We start from the raw sequence: 16,746 nt of genomic DNA, 5'->3' as shown, positions 1-16,746 counted from the left end.
ACTAGCTAGAGGTGATCCCAGGAAGTCTTTGGAAGAAATCGACCAAGGTGTTAAGGCACATGGTGCAGAACAGAGTAAACCTCTATGTCTTTACCTCTGGCTTTATCTTTTCCAGTAAAGTTCATCTTCACTGCTTGCAGCTCCCTGGGACATTCTGCTAAAGCCAGATGTGAGATCTTTGTGTCTGATTAGTAAGTACCACTTTCTGCAATTTTTAAAAGACATTTGATTCACAATTTGACAAAAGATTCATCCTCTTGTTTCCAGTTGCCAGGATAGATGCGCTCAGTTTAAATCATGTGCTGCAGGATACAGAATGATTTTTGAAAACCTTCTATTTTTTTTAATTTCCCATGTTTCCCAGCAGGCGTTTGCACTTTAAAAGGGAAGGATGAATGCCACCATGGGAAAGAGGTGCGTGAGACCAAGGGGAATTTCCAGTAAAACATAAAGGAGAAATAAAAGAAGTTCAGAGCAATTTGAAGAATAAGAGGAACAGCAGGGAAATCAGGCAAGGCAGCTCCCACACCATGTGTTGAAAAGCAAAGAGATCAGGGCAGGGAGCAACTCAGACATGCTGAACAAAAAAAAAGCAGAATGCAGAGAGCAATTGTAAATCTGGGAGGGAAAGACTTGCTTTCAAGTGAACCTGCTCCAATGTAGCACAGCCATGTCAGAATAAAATGTTGGTGCCACCATTTGAGGTAGAAAGGAATCCAAGCTGGCACTTCCAAGCCTTCCTCAACCCATGAGCCAGGAAAGCATGCAGGGTACTTCTTCACATCCTGTGCAGGATGCAGAAAGTAGCTGATAGGGCTGCATACAATTTTCAAGAGAGTCTCTAAGACAAGGTCAAAGTGGTTCTGAAATTAAAGCTGAATGACAGTTAGGATAGAATGGATTGCAGACCTCTGGATTTGCAAGGTCGGCGACAGTCCTGGGGGTCTGCCTCAGCCAAGGCACTCCTGGTTTCCAAAGTGGCATCAGCTAAAGAAATAGCTGTGGCACAAGACCAACATCGTCACCTTTCAGCAAAAGCAGTGAGAACTAGAGGACCATACCCACACCTGGGGCTACCTCTCCAAACCCTCGGTGCCCCTGGATAATATCTCAGGAAAAAAATATGGGAGAAAACTGATCAGAAAGAGAAGTGAACTTATTGAATAATTAATGCAAAATGAGTCTAGGGAATTACTCAGCACCACAACCAACACTGCCACCAGCCACAAAGAAAGCTTAAAAAGATAAAGACATGCTAGGGTGTGTGTTTGTTTTGCACATATAGTAGAGCATCATGGTGTGATGTCTCATACAAGCATAGTTTGAGCAATGGAACATGTGTTTTGTCATGATTCACATTTAAAAACCTTAAGCATGAGAGTAATAATATAACTTGTGCTGTTATCACGATGATTCTGAATCGTGGGCAAGTAAGTCATTGGATGCAGGAAAGAATAGAATCACAGGGAATAGGTGAGGTTATACACCACTGTGAAGAGAGATTAAGAGGGACAAACCATGGCACTGGCAGCCGAATGGGGAGAACAGACCGAGTTTGAGTGGTATGATCAGACTGTAGTAGATTGCGTAAGTAATCTCCATTTTTCACTTCTACAAAATAGTATTACATGTATAGACTCATCCCATGGCAGCACAGGATCCCACATTCTGTTGGGCAGCTTGTGTTGCCCTCCCCTTTGACATGAGGCTTGGTCCTGTGACTTATTTGGCAAGTAGAATATTAATGCATGTGCTCTGAGCAGAGCCTTGGCCTGTAATTGTGTGATTTGGCTTGATTTTCTTGGGTTTCTGTGATCTTCCATGAGAACTCCTTCTCAGGCTATTGCTATCCCTTTGGTCTTGAACACATGTGCAATAGACCTAGCCAAACCTTCAGATTCACAGCCTGACAGAGCTGTCCAAAACCTCCACAGACCTGTGACTTTGAGAATAAATGTTTATTGTTGGATGCCAAAAGAGAGAGAGAGAGAGAGAGAGAGAGAATTTTCAACAAGATCAAATACTTAAAGCTGCTTTCTCATTCTAATTAGAAGTGATAAACTTAAGTGTAGGTTAAGCAGGCCTCATCTGGAAATCCCAAAATTCAAAATGTTACCACAAATTTTTCAGCACTATGTGAAAAATGACTTTGTGTCATACATTAAATCACTGAAAACATTGTAGGCCTGGGGAGTTTTGCTCAGTGGTAGAGAACTTGCCTAGCATGTGTGAAGCAGTAGGATCTTATCAGTAGCACTGCACTAAGTAAATAAATAATGAATAAATAAAATATTGTATAAAATTACCTTCAGGTTATGTGCATAAAGTATATATGAAACATAAATGAATTTAGTGTTTAGATTTGGGTCCTATTCCCAAGATATCTCATTATGGATAAGCAAATATTCCAAAATTTAAAAAAATATTTCAAAACCAGAAACAACACTCTGACCCAAGCATTTCAGATAAGTGAGGCTCAACCTGCATACATATCATTGAATAATGGCATTATATCTGATTAGCATCTATACTATGGCTTTAATAGCTCTTTAACATATACGATAAAATTCAATATCAAAATTTCTTTCACATTCAGAAAAGTTTATTTTCCTATGGGAAATTTAAACTACCAAATCAATGCATATAAAATGGAAGGGTTTTTTTCACAGAATTAAAAGGAACATGGAACACATTACTGGTTTTAAGTGTTTTAAAAGATTTTTCTGACAAATAATTCTAAACCTCTTTAATAACAATAGTTTACAAACAAATTCTGAAAAAGGAAGTAAATCTGCAGTTTAAATGTCAGAACAACATATTCAAAGTAGTACTAACTTTTTATTCCCATTCTTTATTTCTGGCTTCATGGCTAAGGTCTATCTTCAGAGTTGAGTGGTTATTACAGATGCTGATTGGCATCCCCAATTTGAAAAGATTGTAATTCATCTTTATTTATTGACCTTCCCTTTTGTTTTAGTGTAAGCAGTTGTTCAGACTGAACTTTGTAAAATATGGTATTAATCAGGAATGAGTGATACTTTCTCTTAGAAATACTCACTTTCTATTTACATTTTTTTTTAAATCAACTAAAAATCTCCCTGTATAAAGTATCCATGTATGAGCTCAATGCAATAAACTTTCCTCTTAGTACTGGTTTCAGAGTGTCCCAGAGATTGCAATATGTTGTGTCGTTGTTCTCATTTACCGCTAGGAATTTTTTTATTTCCTCCCGGATGTCTTCTGTTATCATTGCATCATTCAATAGCATATTATTTAGTCTCCAGGTGTAAGAGTAATTTTTGTTTTTTATTTTATCATTGATTTCTAATTGTATTCCATTATGGTCTGATACAATTACAGGGTAGTATCTCTATTTGTTTTGTATTTACTAATGGCTTCTTGGTGGCATAGCATATAGTCTATTTTTGGAGAAGGATCCATGAGCTGCTGAGAAGAAAGTGTATTCACTCGATGATGGATGAAATACTTTATACATGTCCATTAAGTCTACCTCATTGATTGTATTAGCCATAGAAATGAAAAGTTGTACCCCATTTGTGTACAATGAATCAAAATGCAGTCTGTAAAACTGAAAAAAAAAAACTATATAAACAATTAAAGAAAAGAAAAAAAAAGGATCCACGGTGGTATGAGGAACAGTTAAACGACATTTTCATGGAAATTTTTCAACAAGATCAAATGTATATGGCAATGTGCCACAGAACTGAAACAGTAATGCTCTAGGTTCACAAAATAGGGGTGGGAAGGATTTCATGAGTGCTAACTGGGGGAATTTCTGATGTCACCTGTCTGATGGGTCTCTTGCCTTTGCTCCTTACCTCTCTTCATGTATTCCTGAGCTTTCCCAAGACAGCTTCTGAGTAGGCAGAGATAATTGATGCGCCACACTACCCCCATAATATCCAGTGCCTTTCATGCAAACTCCCCACTGGTGCTTCTACTCACAACTGAAATCCACCCATCAACCGACATCCTTACTGATCTGCTTGGCAACGCTTCCACTTCACTACCTCGTCATCCAGGTCTGCTTACTATACATCCAGCCCAGCTGTCTGCTAAGCAGTCATCTTTCCTCAGGCCACACTCTCGCTTTGTGTTAAGAGTGTACTTCAGAAGGAGCTGTTGAATGGAGAACCACCCTGAGCAGAATATGAAGTCAATGACTGCAATCTTCCATCACCTTCAAATTTTTTAACTTTAAAGGAGGAGAAATGTAAACCCCAAAGAAACTCAACTGTATAAAAATTAAATTAAGGACAGAAGAAGCTTAAGAAAATTAAATTCAGAACTGAAAACTATCAAATTCCTATTCAAAACAACTCTCCTATGGTATTAAAACTGTTCTCTATATTTTTCAGACTTTTGTCATGGAACAGAGTCAATGTCTTGGCTTCATGATCTCAAGAAAAGTAACTAATACTTTGTATCCATAACCCATGAAGTAAATTATAAATTATATTTTATTAGTTGTTTCTCTTGCAAATTAAGTTGTGCAACTGTATTTACAAACAACAGAGAGTCATCTACAAAACAGGGAAAATAATTATCCTGCTTCACAATTTCTGGGAATGAAATGTAAAAGTACTTAGAGAAGTGCTTAAAACCCAATAAGCATTTTATAGGAATTTGCTCCTATTATTGCTATTCATTTCCTAATATAAATAATAACATATTATTCAAGATCACTTTATAGTTATTCTTCTATTATATGCATATTTTTCTCATATCATAAGAAACATCATTCTTACATGTTATCTCAACACCTGCATTTTGTAAGAATTTCTCAACTATTATAAAGAAAGACGAAAAGAACTGTGTTTCTTTCATGCAGAGAACATTTTAGTCAGCTTTTCATCACTCTAGCCAAAATACCCAACAACGACAACTTAGAGGAGAAAAAGGTTATATTTGACTCATGGTTTCAGAGGTCTCAGTCCATGGCTAGCTCACTCTATTGTTTGGGTCCTTTGAAATTATTAATCCAATGACTGAATCCACCAACTAGATTACAACTCTCATAATTTAATCATCTCACCTCCTGCATTAACACGGGAGCTTCTCCTGCTTTGAGGCATGGAATAAATGATTTCTTTTCCTTTAGAAAGCAAAACCAAATAGACAATGAAGGGATGTAAGTGCATCACCTATTAAATAATAGAGAACTGCCTTCACATTCTTTATTTTAAATTTTCATGTGTCATACTCAAGACTGCTTATCCACTAACTCTTCCTCATAGTCCTCCTGTTACTATACTACTGGTAGAGAGCAAAGCGGAACTTGTTGGCCTTGAATGCAGTTATTTATGCCTCCTCTTCCTCTCCCCAAGCTGACAAAAGGAGCTGCTATCCGGTGATTTCTGGGAGAATGCACTCACACCCTGATTTCTGAACATTCCCCCTTAGCTCAATCCAGATTAAAAAGCCTTGGCTTATTTTAGTGGCCAAATTAGTAAAGCTGTACTGATTTAACTCCAGCCAAGTCTGCTCTTTTCTGGGATATTTATTAGGTTAAACAAGGTTGTGACAAATTCATACTGAATAGTTAATCATGATTTTTACCTTCTGAGGGGGTGGGGTGGTGAAGAACTTGCCAAATGTCAGACTACTTAGAAATAACATAAATAAGGAACAAAGCGGTGATGTTAATGGGTGGAAAAAAATGCTCTTTTTGTGCTATAAAACCTTTTTCTTCTCACATGCTCCGCAGACATTACTTCATAAGTCCTAATCGAGGAACAGCAGGTATCCTTAGATTTATTTCTAGAAAGAGTTCAGACATCAAGAAGTAAAGTGTCACAGAAAGTCAGCTGCTTGGCTGGAAACAGAAGACAGATTTCCTGAACTTGCATCAAGTCCCTGTGATATCTACTACATAATTTCCCTTTATATCTGGAGATGTCCAAAGGAGAGCTAGAGAAAGTTATTCCACGAAAACTCCCTTCCTTAGGAGAAATGTCAGACGTGTTAGGGAAAACTTGCGCAAAATTCTTCTACCTCTTTACAGACATTACAAAGACCACTTTCCCTCAGTGTCCTGTTTCTGACTTTCTACTAAAGAAAACTGAGTGTCATGGCCACTGAGGTCATGCAGAGAACCTCTCATTCAGCAAGCATGAGGCACCGTCACCCTAAGCCACCCTAAGCCAGCATTGTCATCCTAAGCCAAAAGCAGGTGCTGCCTATGGTCAGTGTTCTGCTACCAGGTTCTTTACTGATTTTGGAAACACTAAATGGAATGGTGCTACACTTGGTTCACCTGAGTTTGTGAATTAAATCAGCAATTTTAATTACCTAAATCCACAGCCTCAAAGGGGTTATTAAAATTCAGTCACTTCAAGGGAACTTGATGGGGAAAATATCAGGCCCTCTTTTTTTTTTTTTTTTTTTAATTGGATGTGTTATGCCTGACTTTTCTGCAACACGAGTCCCAGTATTAGCAATGAAGCTGCGAATCAAGCTCAAGTTATGACAAGTTAAGTAGCAGAGACAGAGCCCGAAGGAATCCCCAGCCTGCAATTGAAGCTGTCTGTGCTTGTGATGCACATATTGGAAGTGAATGAATGGCCACAGTGTGAGACTCGCGGTAGGTGGAAACCATGATTTTTCATAGCTTTAAGATTCACTTTGAAATTTTTTATATTTTAAGGCAATACAAGAAGAGTGTTTTTATTCAGTGACTTTCATGTCCCAGACACACTGAAACTTTTCAACATTACTCAACATACCAGGGTTTGTTTTGTTTTGCTTTTTCGTAATCCTAAGCCTTTGTTTCTGCTGTTCCTTCCATCTGGAAATCCCTCTCTCCCCTTCTTCAGGCAAATTCCTCTTCCTTTCCAAGGGCCCGGTCAGAGCCTGCCTTGCAGGACTTACCACACTCATCACCGACAGCAGCTCCCCTCCTTACTATAGTCCTGTGATCACACCTTAATAGGACTCTTATCATGGTGTAGTATCCCCTTTGTGGAGTTGTTGAGCTCCTCAACCAAACCACAGACATTCAAAAGTCAGAACTACATCTTTTTTGTCATTTCATTCTTAGCACATCGTCTGACACAGTGGACATTCAAGTCAGGTGGAATCAATGACTTTGCAAGTTATTCTGACTTTGCTGAGCTAAAAAAACACCATTAATCTTGTTTAATTCTGAGTTTTAGAGATAAAGAAATGAAAGACTAAATAACATGTCCAAGGTCATACAACTGTAGCATGCGTCTGGTCGCCCTTTGCATTCTGGACAATGCTGCACCTTGAAAATTGATGCAGCAAAGATCCCATTCAGCTGAAGACAGCCACTTACTCATCGCCACACCAAGTGACACAAACCTAATTAATACCGGTAAATAGATGGAAGTGGAGAATATAGGGCTAAGTGAAATAAACCAATCCCAAAAAAACCAAAGACCAAATGTTTTCTTTGATATGTGGATGTGGAAGATAATTCACAATAAGGTGGTTAGGGAAGAATAGAATAAATTTAATTAGGCAAAGGGGAATGAAGGGAAGGGAGGGGGAATGAGAATTGAAAGATAGAAGAATGAATCGGATGTTACTATCCTATGTGCATATGATTACATGACCAATGTAATTCTACATCATGTACAACCAGAAGAATGAGAAGTTATACTCCAAATATGTTTAATATGTCAAAATACATTTTACCATCATGTATAATAAGAACAAATGAAAAAAAGAGGGATGAAGAAAGAAAGGAGGAAATGGAAGAAAAAACAAATAAGTCAAATTGTAAATATTTCTAGATCATGGTTTCCCAACTTTAGCACGACTGACATTTTGGATATGTTCATTCCCTTTGTTGCGAGGTCTTCCTGGGCTTTGTACAATGTTTAGTACTATGTCTGGTGTCTACTCACTAGATTCCAGTAAGAACGACTCCATCCCCAAATATGACGATCAAATATGTCTCCAAACATTGACTTGTTTCCTGGGAGCAAAATTGCTGCTGGTTGAGAAACACTGCCCTATTTGAACATCTCAGAGGAGGTAATCTTCCATATTACTTCAAAGTACTAATCAATTAGCATGTATAGTATACTGGCTTCAAACCAATATTCTCTGATTAAGTATAGAAGCCAGACCTGAAATGCTTAATCCTCTTACATTTTTATTAATCCTTTTGACTAAAAACAATGATGTTGTCACTTGGCCTATGGCTATTAATGCCACAGTCAGAGGGGAAGAAAAGAAGAAAAAACAGCTAAAACGTTCAGTTCTAAAAGAAATTAAGCACACTTAACAAGTTTTAGAGATAATCTTAAAAATGTTTACTTGAGCTTTAAACTTGCTTAAAGTTCTTTGATCACTATCAACCATAAGAACAGTAAGTTCAATTTTTCTACATAATGAGCCTAAAGAAATAAAAATTAGTAAAAGAATAAACACCCTCTGCTGTCTTCTTCTATGGCATGCAAAGTTCTAATTGAAATTTTAATATACTTCTGTTTTAAGAATTTGAGTTGTTTCTTTTCCCCACACTCCTCAATGCTGATTTCTTTTTCAGGTCCTTTTTGTTATTGCTGCTGTTATTATTTTTCTGTTTTTCCCTTTCTATTATCTTTTGATAATTGACTCCAAAGAAACTAAAGCCACGTGGCCTCACACCTCTGCTGTCTACTTCCTGACAGAGTAACCTCCCCTTTCCTATCCCACATCAGCCTCCCCTGTGGTCCTTCTCTCTCCAGATGATAAAAACTTTATCCACATTATCAGAGCAAATTGCAGATCATGTTATATATTCAAAGTCCATTTTTCATTTAAATTCACTCATGTTTTTCAATGCATTTAAGAGAAATATCACAACTTTAAGTGTGAAATTTTTTTAATCAGAAATCTTCCCCATTCTGCTCATTACTTCTTCATCATGTGGTCTTAAAACCTGAACTCATGTATTAAAAAGAGAGAGAGAGAAAGAGGGAGGGACGGAGGGGAGGAGAGAGAGAGAGAGAGAGAAAGGAAGGTAGGCATATAGATTGTGTATCTTAGTTCTACTGCACAGATTCCAAAGTTGTCTGTGAATCAGGGATGGCACCAAGGCTGGCACTCAACATTTAATGTCACAATCTCATTGACCCATAATAGTATTTGAAATTGTAATCTTTAATTTAAATTGTATTATTTTCTTTCTTTTTTTTTTTTTTTTTTTTTTGGTGGTGCTGGGGATTGAACCCAGGGCCTTGTACTTGACAGGTAAGCACCCTACGAACTGAGCTGTATCTCCAGTCCTGTATTATTTTTATCCCCAAACGTCACTAAGTTAGCACAGAAACAATACTGATATTTCAATCACTTTTCTAATAATATTATATCACTAGAATATTACTTTATTTAAAACTTTGAAAACTTGACAGAGAAAACGTTGAGAATCTCCTAATTCCAAAAGTCAACAATTTGTTTATTAATTAAAACTGGGGGGGAAAAAGCCTTTACTATATTTGGGGGACCTGGTATTTTAAAAAAATCTCATCATATTTTAGGGGAAAATTCACATTTTTCTCAGGGGTTACTGCATATGGTTGTATGATTTGTTCATGTGCAAAAATTCCCTGGCAGCAAGTAGGAGTCTAAATCTAACCCAATTTCAATGACATGCCACACCTGAAAAGAAAAGTACCTTGTTTGACTCCTGTGACTCAGAGAGGGCATTGTTTCTGGGGGGTTGGGCTACTTGGGGGCAGTTGTCAAACCCAAGAGTACTTTACCACTTGAGCTACATTCCCAGGCCTTTCTACTTTCTGAGACAGGGTCTTGCAAAATTGTTGAGGCTGGCCTCAAACTTTCGATCCTCCTGCCTTACCCTCCCCAGTCACTGGGATTACAGGTATGCATCGCCATGCCCAGCCAGGGGGGCATTTTCAAAAAATGTAAACAAAGACAAGCTTGTAACAACATCCCCACCTGAGAGACAGAGGTCACTACAGTAGCTCAACTATCATTCAACTGTGGAAGACCAGGTAAAGGAAAAAAATCTCAAGTAAACAGAGGCTAATCTTCCCAGAGCCTTCTCAGATCTTACCAGATCCTAACCCTCAGAAAAGAGTAGATCTATCTAAATACCATCTTCCCAAAGTTCTGGTATTTACAAACATAATTCTAAATTCTAAAACTCAGAATGATGATCACAAATAACCCAAGTTACTGAAAACTCTGTTTTCAACTTTTATACGTTTATAATACCAGTTCTTTTGCAGCAGGAACAACTAGAGAATTCATTCTAGCACATGAATTTCCTATTAATTGATACCATGCATGATTGATAAGATTGAGGAAAAATATTTCAAAGATATTACATTGCCATGTTAGGACTTGTAAGTCTGAGGAAATCATTCTAAAGTGGAGTAGGTGAATAGAAAATAAGGAAGAAAAGAAGACACACGGGAAGAAAATGAGAGAGTGGAAAGGTTGATTATAATAAAGACATGAGGAGAGAACACTGGAGAAAAAGCAGCCTCAATTTTCTGCCTTAGGGGAATCATGGAATGGTAAACAGTGTTCACACAAATATTGAGTTTTCTCAACCAGTCTTTCAGCTTCAGGTTTCAAAAACAACCAATAATAAAGAATCATAGCAAGAATTTATTTGGTGCTAATGAGTTTAAATAGCTTCAAAACAGATATCCCTCAGAAGTGTATCATGTTTAAACTATGAATGCCAAGATAAATGAGTTTTTTACCTCCTCTGTCCACTTTTGGCTTTTTCTCCCTTTCCAGGGTTCTTGGCATAGGTCACCTGATGTGCACTCTTTTCCTGGGGATCAAGAGCCCTAGACAACTTTTCTGAAATCAGTCCTGACCAACTACAGCAATGCTGGTAAAAGGAGGTTTCTTTGTCTTTCTTTTTCATCCAACAGCCTTCCTTTCATTGAAAAACTCACCTTTGACTGCTATCCTCTTTATGCATTCAGAGTTCTCTATGTTTCTTCTCAAACTGTCTACTTTCTTTATTATTCATTTCTTTTCTATATTTCTACCTTTGTCTGAGCTACTTCATGCTAAACATGTGGTGGTATGGTTTAAAAAAAGATTTAATTGTAAATGTATGTCAGAGACAGTTAAAAGGATTCAAACCACAGAACAGTCTCAACTGAAGTGTGACGATACACACCTGTCAACACTACCTGTGGTTTTATTATTCACTGGGGACCAAGGACCACTCTCCTTTTTCTGGTCCAGCAGCTTAGAACTTCAACTTGTCCAACTATAAAACATCAAGGGGAAAATGTCAAAAATTCTTCATATAAAACCTGCCAAGAGAATATTGAAGAAATGTAATACCAATAAAGAAGGATTCATAGGGTATAAAACTTAAGGTCAAAAGACAAACAGGAAAATCCTACCAAACTTGGAAAGCTGGTTGGAAGGAATAGGGTGAAAGAAACAAAGGAGAGAAAGAAAGAGGCAGGAGTAGAAGTTAGAGAGGGGAGAAGGGAAGGAGGGCTAACAAAGAATTTGATCCAGGACATGCCATGGTAACCAAAGCTGATTTTCATAAGTATTTTGATGCTATTCCTGCATTTTAGCCCACTATATATTGATCACTTTGTTTCTTGTTTATTTAAGAAAAATAAAATTAGATAATGAAGTTGTTGGATAAAATGCCCATATTATTTTAAATATTTTGTTCTAAGTGTCACATTTAAAAGATTAACAAATTTTGTGTAGCATGTTATAGTTAAAGTACTTTCACAGATGTAATTTGTTTCCACAACAACCCAGTAGGGTAGACAAAATAGGTAATTAGATATGATGCTGAGAAAACTTAAATGATCCCCCAGGAAGCAGAGGAACAGGAATCTAAAGTCTACCTGGCTTTTTACCACATGTTTCATGCTCTTTCCAGTTCTTGTTATTTTTATGTTCTATAAGATGGATTCAATTAAGGAGAGTAGACATATATAAAACATTCATTTGTTTGACATTAGTCACTCAAATTTGTTTACTGAAGTTAGATCCAAGCCATTAGATAGACATAAAGAAGCTAATTTTAATCTTTATTTACTATAGAACTTTTTCCTTTCTGTATAATCAAAGCATTCTATTACAGAAAAATTCTGAAGAGTTCAACTGTACAAAGAAATTGTCTTCAAATGGACTTGAAACACCATTACCATATAATTTATAACAGTTCCAAAAGTATTTGAAAAGAGACTCAGATCCTCAGGACTTGGTGAAAATAAAACTTGATGGAATTATAATATTTTCTATTATTTCATCACTTTCTTCTATTTTTAATGAAAATTCCATCTTAAAAAAAGTACCACAACTTCATTATTTTACCTAATAGGAAAAACTCAAACCCAGGTCTGGGCAACTTATGACAAATGAACATTATTTCCACTATTTCTACACCCACTGGTACACTCACTAAACACTTTCTGATACAGTTTGCCAAACTGTTTGTTACCTTTGAGAAGATGTACATGTTTGGGAATTCATGGGTCAATATCACTGAAAAGAAAGGATACTGTACTAAGCAACAGTGCTCAGTAACAATGCTTTAACTATTACAAAATTAAAACTATTCTCGAAGATATAAATTTTTCACCTTTGCCACATCTGCCTTATGCCTGTCAAACAAAGCTCTGCTCAGCTTTGAAGTCCTAAAGAAAATTGTTATTGTACTATACTAAGTTTTCTCTTAACTGATGCTAAATTTCAAAGTAACTCCAATTTTGTCAAAGGAATATTTTCATGGGACTGAAAATACTGATGGGTAACAAAACATTGAGTGCATTTTATCTCTGAACAAGGTGTTTTACCAGAGACACACAAAGCTCGTTACTCGCCAAAAGGCTTCTAAAGTTTTATTTTAGGTCAATGGCAATATTTTGGGGTAAGGCGATGACATAAAACACACTGGAAATAACCATTTATAAGACTAACTGCATACAGACCTAAATGCTGAAGGGATTTAGCCCCCCAAATTAGGAAGTCACTTACATGGACTCTGACCTCCCATCATGAGAAGTCCAGGTGCTGCTCCTTGAACTTCAAGGGCTCGGGCAGCCCAGGCAATGCCCCAACACTGCTTAGAGCAGGGGTCAGTCTGGAAGTAAAGAAGCACAGTAGTATCCCAGAGTGAGTGTTTTAAACAAGGCCTTCCAGAGGCATGAACAATGCATCTGTGTCTGGCCACATGCCCTTTGACAATAACATGATCCCACCACAGCAAGAAATGGTGATGAATGTTTAGCATAAAGTGCAATTGTCCAAAGGATATGTCACGAATGGATCAGAAACACATTCTACTGTATCGCCAATCATTTGGAAATTAGCCCTGATGGCCCGAAGGTAGTATAACGCTGCATTAAAAATGATTTTGTAACACACAGAATTTCAATTAATTATATGTAAGACATGAGTGTTATTGTCTATAAATAAGACCATGATTTAAATAACATAATAAAATAAGCAATTATAAATGAGCTTCAATTAGAATATATTGATTTTTGTTTATTCTATTATTTCTTAAAAGTTCAATATTTGTCCATAAAAAAGTTTAATATAAATATATTGTTTTATTACTAAATAAAATGGAATGTAATTTAATCAATACGTAGTGCCTAAAACTTGGAGCAACCAACTAGAAGTACCATGTGCTTATTTCAGGTCACTTAAGATCTCTGTTCACAGACAGTTTAACCAGTCTGGTTCAGGAGCTGGAGCTATGTAAGCTCTTCAACTCACTCCCTGGTGTTCAAAGAAATGCAAATGTTTTACACCTCCTAGGCTCATCCATGAAAATAAGGTTTCACTACTAAAGATAAGTCCAACCTAGTGGTGTTGGAAACCCACACAAACCCATAAGAAAAACCACAAACTGAAGAAACCAAAGGAAAGTAGGGTAAGAGCATGCACAACCCACTGGTTTAAGATAAGGCCAATACTCTTTTCTACTCTGAAGGTAAATAGTTATGATATTGCCAAGATCCAAAGTCATTCTCTGGTTCCTCTTGAAATGGTTGCTCCAAAACCCAGATGAATGGTTCTTGTAAGTGATAACAGGATAGAATCACTAGGGAAGGTTTTGAAAACCAGGAATATTAAGGTCCTATTCAGGTTCCAGTTTATTTCATTTGGCTACAACCTAAGTATGAATACTTTTTTAATTCCCCAAAATTATTTTAATATGCAGCAGGTATTAAAAACCATAAATCTAGAATTCCAGATGCTCCAAAGCTTCTCAACTCTTTAAAATCTTTGATGCCATAAGTTCACTTTGTCATTCTCAGAAATTATATCACATTTGTTAACAAAGGATTTCAAATGGTGACAAAAGTATTATATAATTATTGAATTACAGTAATTATAACCTTGACATTTTCCTTAAAATGATATGCTATCATCTTATGTGTATTTACTTGTTATATCATTATCTTATATGTATAAATATACTGAAATATATAAAATATATTCATCAAATAATTATCAAGATAACAGTTTCATTAGTCTGAAAGTATATTTTCAGTTAATACAAATATCTTTATCTCCACAATTTGAAAAAGTAGCACCTTTACACTGCAATTTTAAAAAGTTACACTAATAATCAAAATTTTAATTATTCACTCATTTGGAATTCTACATTTCTTGCAGTTTGACTTACATCAGTCTACAATTTTAAAAGACTCACATTTTGGAGTTCTAGGGAGAAAACTATTATGTAATTTAATTAATATGGAGTTGATTACTAAAAAGCAGTAACCAACACTAAAAGCTGAGAAAGCAGAGTCTTTAAAAAGACCACAGAATTAGGAAATAATAAACCCAATCTTCACTAAAATGTGGTTTTTAGATGACTTATGCTTTTAAATAACAGTAAAAGCTATACTATGGATGTTTTATTGACAGAACAAGCCAAAACATAAATCCTATTAATATTCAGAAGCATAATCTGTTGTGAAAGTTATTGTCAACTATAAACTGAAAGTAAATTCAATAAAATAAAATAAAAAGGTAGAAACACAAAGTGACACAAAAACAAAGAGAGGTCATTCACTAATAAATACAAAGGTTACCACTCACAAGAGTAATTCTAGATGGTATTTGTTAAACACCATGAGCCAGAAGGCAGTTATTATCCACTTTTTATACCTAAAGAAAAAAGGCTCAGAGAATTTGAGTAACTCCCACAAGTTCTCACACCTACCAGTACCACAACCAGAATTAAAATGTACATCAGTCTTAACTACAGATCCTTTAAATGTTTTAGTAGAGTATCAGAAAAAATAAGAAATCCTTTTCACATGACCCTTCATGGTGACTTATGCAAGTCAAAGACCAGAATCCAAGCCTTTTTTGTTGTTTTCCTTTTTTAAAATAACAGCAGGAGTATATATATACAAAGTCCATGAACCTTTTCTAAAGAAGTCTCCTGCACATCTGTACTTTAAAAGGAATATGTTCATCAAAAAGGACCATATTCATTTATGTATATGTAAATAGAAAACAATGAAAAATTGTCCCTTAAGTATCATAGAATATATAATTTCACACTCAGCTCTACTGTATCAAACTACAAGAAGTCCCAAAATCACCTCCATACTATCAGAATGAAAAATTATAAAAGTGGGGGGGAATGACCCTCAGTGAAAGAAGAGTTTCAATAACCCTACAGAGTGCCTGTTTTCCTCTTTTATAGTATTCACAGTCTTTTTGACATTTATGTAAACATACTTGGGTTGAATGCTCAAGTATGAGTATGAAGACAAGCAGTGGAACCAGTTCTTCAAAGATATTTTTGGTCCTAGTGTTCACTCTTCCAATGATTTTACCCTATTCTCACTGAGTCCCACTTTCCTTAACTATAAAAATAACAGAATTGAATTATCCTGGTAAGTTTTTCCCAAAATAATTTATTAAATATTTTTCAAATATGCAGCAAATTTGAAAGAATTGCACACTAAACCCCATGTGCCCTCCATACATCCTACCATGATATGTTACTGTGCTTGCTTCCTGTGTATCCATCCTAAATCTACCCATCAATCCACCTCCTTTTTGGTGCATTTCAAAGTAAATCACAAGCAGCAGTGCACATTCTCTTAAATACTTCAGCATGCTACCATCAAGGACATTAGTGTTTATGGAATACAACAAATGCAAATGTATAAAATATACAAATCATAAATGTGCATTCCCTTAGTCTTAATAAATGCATGTGTCCAAACACCAATAGGATATTAGATTGCTAAGTTTTGAAACTTGTTTTCTAAATCACAGAAGCCAGATGTAAGACCTGTGAAAGCAGAATGACTCTGTTATAAATAAGTAAGGATGCAGGTCGTCACTCAGAGTGTATCCCTCTACCCTGCCTCACAGTTTCCTGGAGCTTGCAGTTTCTAGGAAGAAAATCATCCCAGGGGATGCTCTCCAAGATCCCTCCCAGCTCAATATGGCCACAGCCTCTGCCTGCAGGTGAAAGTAGTTAAACCACTCTGCCTTACACCAAACACGAAACAAGGCTGATTTCTCAAAACTTGAAAGTTTCAATGGTAAATGATTATTGGCTTAATTGTTTGTTTATTGTACTCAAGAAAACCCTGTCTTTGTATCTCAGAGAGTCACCTTTTTAAGTGATGTTGAATGGCAATTAATATTTTTCTAGATTAAGGCCAAGCTCCAGTCACAGACTGGAATGAGCCTTCATACCTTCTGCACGGTTCCCAAGTGCAATACTAATGTGTGTGGGTATTCACAGTGACAAGTGGAGTT

General features: G+C 36.3%; 1 protein-coding gene and 1 pseudogene across 2 annotated transcripts in view; both read right to left on the bottom strand.

Moving 5' to 3' along the window:
* Tll1 (tolloid like 1) overlaps positions 1–16,746 on the bottom strand; it is a 205,719-nt gene that overhangs the window by 159,839 nt on the left and 29,134 nt on the right. Inside the window, exon 1 of one of the 2 annotated variants that reach the window (XM_047551067.1) lies at positions 11,141–11,199. The exons of the other annotated variant lie outside the window; for it this stretch is intronic. The gene's annotated coding sequence lies outside the window, so the exon portion shown is untranslated. Of the gene's footprint in view, positions 1–11,140; positions 11,200–16,746 lie in introns of those variants that run through there. 2 annotated transcript variants of the gene reach the window in all.
* The window catches only part of LOC124982131 (hypoxia-inducible factor 1-alpha inhibitor-like), a 70,629-nt pseudogene that overhangs the window by 26,496 nt on the left and 27,387 nt on the right, over positions 1–16,746 (bottom strand).

The sequence above is a fragment of the Sciurus carolinensis genome, chromosome 4 (assembly GCF_902686445.1).
Source record: "Sciurus carolinensis chromosome 4, mSciCar1.2, whole genome shotgun sequence".
NCBI classification, from domain to species: Eukaryota; Metazoa; Chordata; class Mammalia; order Rodentia; family Sciuridae; genus Sciurus; species Sciurus carolinensis.
Note: the sequence above shows the minus strand (reverse complement) of the source record. Positions and strands in the feature narration are given on the sequence as shown.